We start from the raw sequence: 8680 nt of genomic DNA, 5'->3' as shown, positions 1-8680 counted from the left end.
GATGGTGTGTTAACTTGTATCTGTTCGCATCCTGTGTGTTGTTTTAACTCCGTGTGTTTGTGTAGAAAGATTTCAACAGTTATTAAGAGCAGACACTGCTCAGTAAGAAGAACTTCATCTTATCACGAGGAGCATCTGATCAATGCTGAAACCATGTGATGGATCTGTTTGGTTGTGGGCAGTTTAATCAACGTGGTGCAGGACGATCTTATCAGTGTTGCATGATAAACACCAGAGGGGGAGAGAGAGAGGAGGTTTTACTCTCTGGGGAAGAACGATGCCAGCGCAGCTCCCAGCTCAGTTAATGGATGTGAGTCCTTCAGCCCGCTGCCTCACAGAAAGCTCCAGGTAAAGATTGAAGTCAAGGTGGCCCACACATTAAAGATTCATCTGGAGCTCGGCCACTTCATGTCCGCAGAGGACGTCTGGTTATTTCAGGACATTCAGATTCTCCTCATCCGACTAAAACCCTGAAAAGTGAAAAGAAACAGAAAAGTGCTCTTCTAGTGTGAGGTACATATTAAATAAATATGAGCCTTCAGGAATAAAGTTGTAATTTAATGAGAATCAAGTCGTATTATTATGAAAATAAAGTAACCTCAACAAGAATAAAGTTGCAATATTAACGAGATAAAAGTCAATTTAACGAGCATTAAGAAGTAATATGAACATAAAATTGTAATAGGAGATTGAAGTTGTTTCTTAACAAGACAAAAGTCTCAATATTACAAGATTAAAGTTGTAATTTAATGATCACAGTCATATTGTAAGAACCCGTGTCTCTGTGTTGCAGTTTGAAGTTTCCGACCCTCGAGCGTCATTAAGATCTAAAACGGCTTCAACATTTCAAACGAACTCTGGTTCCTCGAAAAAACATCAGTTTCCAGTGGAATCGTTTCCCCGAGCGAACGTGAAACCTTTCAGGGCCCGAGAGTCGAATCTGCAGCTGCTGGTTGTGAAGCAGAAGTTTAACTGGGATGGTTCCTGTTCAGGTTCTCGCTGCTCAGGAGGAACAGTGGAACCCCCCTATCGCCCCCTTGTGTCACATTATCCATAATTCATCAGCTGCCTGGTTCGGTCTCTAATGCTTCTCCTCTTGAGTCTTATTTTTAAACTGCTCTCTGCAGCAGTTGTCTGGGTTTGAGTCTTTTCACCCCCGAGCGTCTCCGCTGCCTGAGTGAGGTGAAGCCGTGTGAAGTCCAGAGGTGAACGATGAAGACTCCAGAACCTGAGCTACACGATGAAGACTCCAGAACCTGAGCTACACGATGAAGACTCCAGAACCTGAGCTACCGATGAAGACTCCAGAACCTGAGCTACACGATGAAGACTCCAGAACCTGAGCTACACGATGAAGACTCCAGAACCTGAGCTACACGATGAAGACTCCAGAACCCGAGCTACACGATGAAGACTCCAGAACCTGAGCTACACGATGAAGACTCCAGAACCTGAGCTACACGATGAAGACTCCAGAACCTGAGCTACACGATGAAGACTCCAGAACCTGAGCTACACGATGAAGACTCCAGAACCTGAGCTACACGATGAAGACTCCAGAACCTGAGCTACACGATGAAGACTCCAGAACCTGAGTTACACGATGAAGTCTCCAGAACCTGAGCTACACGATGAAGACTCCAGAACCTGAGCTACACGATGAAGACTCCAGAACCTGAGCTACACGATTCTCCTCTTCACACACGAGTCCTGAGGACGAGCAGCAGTGACTCATCTGTTTTGTCCCGTCAGCTCTGAGACAGACGATGAATTCCAGCCGACGCGTCGACACTGAAGTTCCTAAGTCAATGAATAATTGAGTTGTGTGGTTCTTGAAAGAATTGGACGTGTGATTAGAAACTGGGGGGGTCACGAGGTCACTGTAACTTCAGACATGGAGTCGCTCACATCATGTCCAGGCACGGTGTCATTAGGTGTAACTGCAGAGTGTAGTTCAATACAACAGACTTGGAATATACAGATACTTAAAGGTATTGAAAAGGTTTTATAGGTTTTACTTTATTTCCCCCGGGATCAATAAAGTATCTATTGAGTAGTTTATATGTTTGACTAAATTGTTTGGATAAATGTTTGAATTAGATCCTGGCAGATATGAATTTTTAGGGTATAGTGTAATATATATATACATGTAAAACAAAATGTGTGTACGTGTTTTAAATATATATTAAATACATCTGTTAAAATTGGCAGTGAAAGTTTGTGCAATTCTCAAATGATGTTATCAAACCTTATGAAAGTTGAAGCTGCTGTTCAGGATAATAAAGGTTTGTGAGATCAATGTGACCTTTGACCTCCGGATTCTCATCAGGTCATTACTGAGTCAAACTGAATATTGGTATCAAATGAAGAAATTCCTTCACATTAACTGAATTCATCTCCAAACTGTAAGAACGACAGAAACGTTTTTAATTAATACTTCATACTTCATCCAAGGTGATAATCCTTGTTTCTCATCTGAGCCTCTGGTTCTTGTCCTGCAGCTTCACTGCTGTAATTCAAACTGTTTTCTGAAACACAGACTGATGAAATGTTCCGTTGGCTGTTTTCCAGACACAGGTTTTAGTGTCCGACCTGAAATAACTGTCCTGACGCTGTTTTGTGAAAGTTTGTCCTTGCTCCGGTCTCAGTTAATTCTCCTCACAAGGACACTTGTAATTATGAGCCTCCTGTATTTCTGTCAGTGTCTCAGGACTTTACGAGGACATTTGCTTTATGTTTGTTGGACAGTTCAGCGCCGAGCAAGAGAACAACCGTTAAAGTGTTGCTGGGGTTTCTGCCAAACTCCGACTAATCAAGACTTAAGTTTGTGTTTTAAAGAATTCGTTTTCTAGGTGACGTCTAGTTTCAGAGCGACAGTTAACTTTAATACACAAAACACAGTTCATTAGAATCATGCACAGTGGATTTACGTCAATTTAATGTATTCATATAACTAATTCAGTTCTTGTTTTAAACGTGTGTGTTTGTAAAGTTGTGTTGTCTTGTTATATTATATAGTAAACGTGTGTGTGTGTGTATGTTGCGTCCTCTCGTCCTTAGTGACTCGTCCTCAAACTCCCTGAAACATGTGAAGACGATGAGATGTTAGTTTTCCTTGTGGAGATGAAGGCTGCATCACCACACTTCACCTCGAGGCCTCAGAACGACTGCGTCTGCTTGGATCCACTTTCATCTCGTAAAGGAACAAGTGGACGACTCGCTCGTGATGAAGTCGTCCAACAAACTCCTCCGAGCTCCAATAAAGAAAGAGCAGCGATCTCTGAGCCAAGTGAATCAATCCATAATGTGAGTCTCTGCACTTCATCATCATCTCCACTCCAGGTCTCACGTTTTGTATTTCCAGGTCTTCAGAGACACTGGGGCAGGGACTCAGAATCAATCCTCTTTCTTCTAATGTCATAATGAATATTTATATTGTTCGTGATGGCGTCTCTCAGCTGATCCACTGAGATATATCGACAGCTGATGAACGGATCGATGTGAAGTTTGCTTCAGACGTGTGCGAGTCCCGTGTGGACGAATCGTCTCCACAACCAGCAGAAGCTTTGACGTGAACTTTGTTAGAGACGCGTGTTCCCATCAGGATTAAGGATCTTCCTCCTGCCACTACAACCCGTCTCCTCCTCATCATCACCAAACATCATCTTCCTCCATCCCAGAGAAACGATGGCTCTAAAGGGTCGATCCTTCTCAGGTCAACCTATCCCAGAATCCATTGGGCTTCGGTGACGAGCCATCGTCGGAGAGGTAACGACGCAAGTGACGCCAATCACGGAGATCCTCTGCGTCCTCCAAAGGGGGGCGGGGCTTAAACTGGGACACAGTTTACGTCATTTGTTATTTTTGGACTGAGAGACCCCTAGAGGCCAAAGTCACACACTGTCTGTTTGAAGTCCTGAAGAGAAACGTGTCCATCGTCAAATCTGACAAAACAAACAAAGACTTTGTGTTGAGTAGAAGCTCAAACGGCCGTTATAACTCATTGTTATTCTCTAAACTGTGAATGACATCATCGCTCTGCACACTGAGATGTTCCCTCCAGAGCTGAAGCTAACGTCCACCCGTCAGTCTCATGGCCCCCCCGAGGGACAAACTGTCCACTCGTCTTCAGGCCTGTTTCCGTGTCCTCTCTCGTACGCAGAGAGCGTTTCACTGAGGTCGCTGTGAGAGTAATGGAGATCACTCGTTACTTGTTAAGACGGGAAATGAATCAGCCGTCCTGGAAGGGAAGGGAGTCCGTGACGCTCCCTTCCTCTGCCCCGCGCCGAGGGCAGAGGGTTTGTCGGAGCCGGAGCTTTTTAATCTGAAACATTTATGATGTTCCACAGTCCGCGGAGAGTTGGTGAAGCCACAGGAACTCTCCCCGATCCGAACAGCTCCCGCACACTCACTCCTGTGGATTACGTGCTCGTCCTGAGTGTTTGCAGACGCAGCCGAAAGCTTTTAACTGAGTTTCCTAATCTGATTACGACACAAACGCTGTATTAATTCTGCTAATATGAAGTTATATTTGTGATAAAAGCTTTTCATGAGAGGGATTAAAGTAGAATCACAGACCATCGGGTCCATGAAGCCGAATGGGGAGTTCGGCTTAATTGTTTTTTATCAAGGAAAAATGTCCCAAATAGCAAAATTATATATTATTTATTATATGGGCAAACTATACATATATATATATATATATATATATGTTTGAAGATTTGTGAATTTGGGTCATCAGTTTGTTCGACAGTTCAGTGAATCATTCAACTCAAAACTCGAACCACAGGTGAAAAGTGAAGAAAAACTATAAAATCTTCAGTGCAGATGAACCAGGCAGGATGAACACAAAGTTTAATAACTTCACTCTGCACACAAACTATGAAAAGTGGCAGAATATTGTAGAAGAGTTGGAGAACCTCTCACTAATGATGAAGAATAATTCTGAAGTATCAACACAGGACAAGAGAAACACAACATCACAAACACACACGTTCACAACAGGAACTGAATTAGTAGATAGTTAGTGGAGTTGGTTTATTTAAAGTAAATCATTATGGTTCAACAGCTTCCTGATAACAAGTTATTGTAAAATTGATCGTCTGTAATTGGACTTTTCTGGACGTCTCTGATGGAACGAGCTGAGTCAGAGAGAAGCAGCTTCACCAGCCGCTTGTCTCTGAAGATGAACTTTAATTACTCTCCTATTTGTTCAAGCGCTCCTCCTCTTCATCCTCCTCCTCATCCTCCTCCTCCTCCTCATGAATTTGACTCTATAAAAGCTCCTGATGCTTCGTGTGTGAAAACATTTTGACTGATGATTGTTTTCAGATCCAGAGACTTCACAGTGAAGTTGTGACTGAAGCAGGAGAAGAAGGAACCTGGAGATGTTGAGCAGACACGAGACGTTTGGGATCAAAGTTCGTTAAAAACACTTAACGATCTGAAGACGTGAGACAGACAAGTGAGACGATTCGCTGATGCAATTAGGAGGAGGAGGAGCCAGGGGGATCGCCACGCCCACAGACAAACAGGAAGAGAGAGAACACAGGAAACAAAGAAATGTACGTCTGTAGATGCTTCAAACGTAATGTTCCAGACACGTCCGACTCCAGGAGACCAGAGGATCATGAAGCAGCAGGGAAATCAAAAAGAGACAAAAGACGAGGCACAAGGAAGCAAATGGAAACTTCCCCACGTGCACGTCGTGGTTTCTGAGACGTCTCCTGTCGTGTGATTGCATCACCAGCATCCACTGGATTCCATGTTCTCCTGTTGTGGTCACATGATGTTCAGATTCTTTGTCCCCTCCCACATCTTCACTGGTTCAAGTCGTCGTAGAGCCTCTCAGCCAGTAAAGACGTCAGTTTCATGTTTGTATTGTCCGTAAAACAACATACATCATTATATTAAAACATGTGTTTCCAGTCCTGGGATATTTTCAAACCACTCTCCAGCTCTGATCCAAACTCCGCCCTGACTCCTCCCCCCCCCATGATGAGCCCCTGGTCAGCTCTCAAATCAGATTTCCCTCAGCTGACGTCCTCTCACCTGTCTCCTCCGGAGAGACGACGGCTCACGTGAGCGTCCGTCTCCTGAAGCTGGTGCGTCAGCAGATCTCTGTGGTGACATCACTCTCCTCCCCTCTCATTGGACGCAGCGCCTGTCAGTCGCACTCGCTGACCTCGCTGCCCGGCGGTTTCGGGAGAGGGGGGGTGCAGCAGATGCAGAGCTGTAGCCATGGCGACAGGGGATGCTGAGCGCTGCCACGACTTCGTGTGGGCAGAGTCTGAAGGAGGATGACATCACTCAGGGAGACAAGAGAAAAACAACATCTCCCTCAGTTCCTGTTTCTCTGCTGCGACTGCATCAGTTTCAGAGAATCTGATGGAAACAACACGTCGGATCAGAAACAACTGGAAACAAAAGAATCTGCACAAAAACTTGTTTGTCTCCACAGATAAAAAAGGTTTAAACTGTTAATAAATGTATTCAATTTGTTTCCTGATATTTTAATAAGATTTTCCTGTTTCTTTCCCAGAAGGATTTTCCAGGAAAATCTGTGATTGTGTTAATTCACCAAGTGAAGAAAAATAAAATAAATCTTAACATTAAAGAAAATCGCAAATAGCTTTTATCATAAAATATTGGAGGTAAATGAAAGCAAAAAAATAACAAATCACAACTTTTTTCATTTATATAAACCTATACCATGTTCACTGACCATTTCAACAAAGAGAGAAGCTGCTGTTTTGATGCTGTGATCCTCTCTCTTCTCTCTCCTCCTTCCTCCTCTCTCCTCCTCTCCTCCTCTCCTCCTCTCTGTCTGTGACTCACCCTCATGATGACCAGCTCCTCCCTCAGATGACATCAGGACTCCTGAAATAGCTGCAGCATCGAGGAAGCTTCCAGTTCAGGCTTCACTTCCATCTGAGCGAGGAGGGGGGGAGGGAGGAGGAGGGAGGAGGGAGGAGGAGGGGGGAGGGGGAGGGAGGAGGGGGAGGAGGAGGGGGAGGAGGGAGGGAGTGAGGAGGGGAGGAGGGAGGAGGGAGAGGAGGAGGAGGGAGGAGGGAGGGAGGAGGGAGGAGGGAGGGAGGAGGAGGGAGGAGGAGGAGGAGGGAGGAGGAGGAGGGAGGAGGAGGGAGGACGGGGCTGAAAAGAAAACAGAGAAGATGATGGTGACAGAGCAACAAGTCAGTGAAGGTCACTTCCTGTTTCAGATCAGAATCTCTAAAAGCAAACTCACACCCAGACTCGTTGAAAGTCTCCTTCTCTGGACTGTGACTCCTCCTTCTCTGGACTGTGACTCCTGTGACTCCTCCTTCTCTGGACTGTGACTCCTGTGACTCCTCCTATCTGGACTGTGACTCCTCCTTCTCTGGACTGTGACTCCTCCTCTCTGGACTGTGACTCCTGTGACCCCTCCTCTCTGGACTGTGACTCCTCCTTATCTGGACTGTGACTCCTGTGACTCCTCCTCTCTGGACTGTGACTCCTCCTCTCTGGACTGTGACTCCTCCTCTCTAGACTCTATGTGTCTATATGATCAGAATAAAGTAGTTAAGAGTATTAAAAGTATTAAAACTGCTTCTACCACAGAACAACACGACTCCACTACGAGTCCTGTGCTGATTCACTTTGACCTTCATGTGTTTCTTGTATCTCAGGAACATCTTCAGGGAATCTGGTCCCATCTGGCTCGAATGATCCATCAGAAGGTCAAAGGTCAAATGTCAAAGGTCAAATCACTTCGTTTTTGGCCTCTTGAACATGATCAAGTCTGTCTGAGTTTTAATTTAGACTCAAAGATGATGTGACGAGTTAAAGGTCACAAACAATGTGTGTGGACTGAAGTGAACTCACACACACACACACACACACACACACACACACACACACACACACACACACACACACACACACACACACACACACTTGTGTTTATCCTTGTCTGTCTCCTTCCTGTCTCAAACACACAGGACCTGTCTGATGAAGTGTGAGAGGATATGATCATCCAACGACTGGAGGCCTGGATCATGACATCACCCATCCCAGTGTGAGATACACACACACACACACAGACACACACACACACACACACACACACACACACTGAAGCTGTTTTGTGGTTTGTTTTATGTCTTCATTTTGTGTCTTTTTCTCATAATTGTGTGTCTTTCTCTTCATTTTGTCGCCTTGTGGTCGGTTTGTGTTTTGTTTTTCTTTCTCTCTGTGGTTCATTTTCTGTTTTCTCGTCTCATTGAGTCACTTCGTTTTTTTTTTTATATCTCTTTGTTTGTGGTCATTTTCATTTTCCTCTAACCGTCGTCTGCACGGTGACGTAAAAACATATTTTTCTAAACCTGTTACAGAAACATCTCTCCCACCAGGTGAAAGTCTTTAATCAGAGAAAAGCACAAAGTTTTCTACCGGATCATATCGACCAGTTTCCTGTTTTTCAGTCTTCAGTGTGTGACGAGCATGAAATCATCGATATGAGCCGGTCGTTTGTCATTATCACTGATTGGGGATTAAACGTCTGCCTTTATACATCATTTCAGTATAAAGCTAAAGTAATAACTGTGTGAGGCCAACACAGTCGGACCGTTTGTGAATAACTGGATCATCTCTTTCTTTTCTGTCGGTTCTGTTGTCGCTGTAACATCTCTGTGACCGTCAG

Source organism: Hippoglossus stenolepis, chromosome 9 (genome assembly GCF_022539355.2).
Source record: "Hippoglossus stenolepis isolate QCI-W04-F060 chromosome 9, HSTE1.2, whole genome shotgun sequence".
NCBI lineage: Eukaryota > Metazoa > Chordata > Actinopteri > Pleuronectiformes > Pleuronectidae > Hippoglossus > Hippoglossus stenolepis.
Note: the sequence above shows the minus strand (reverse complement) of the source record.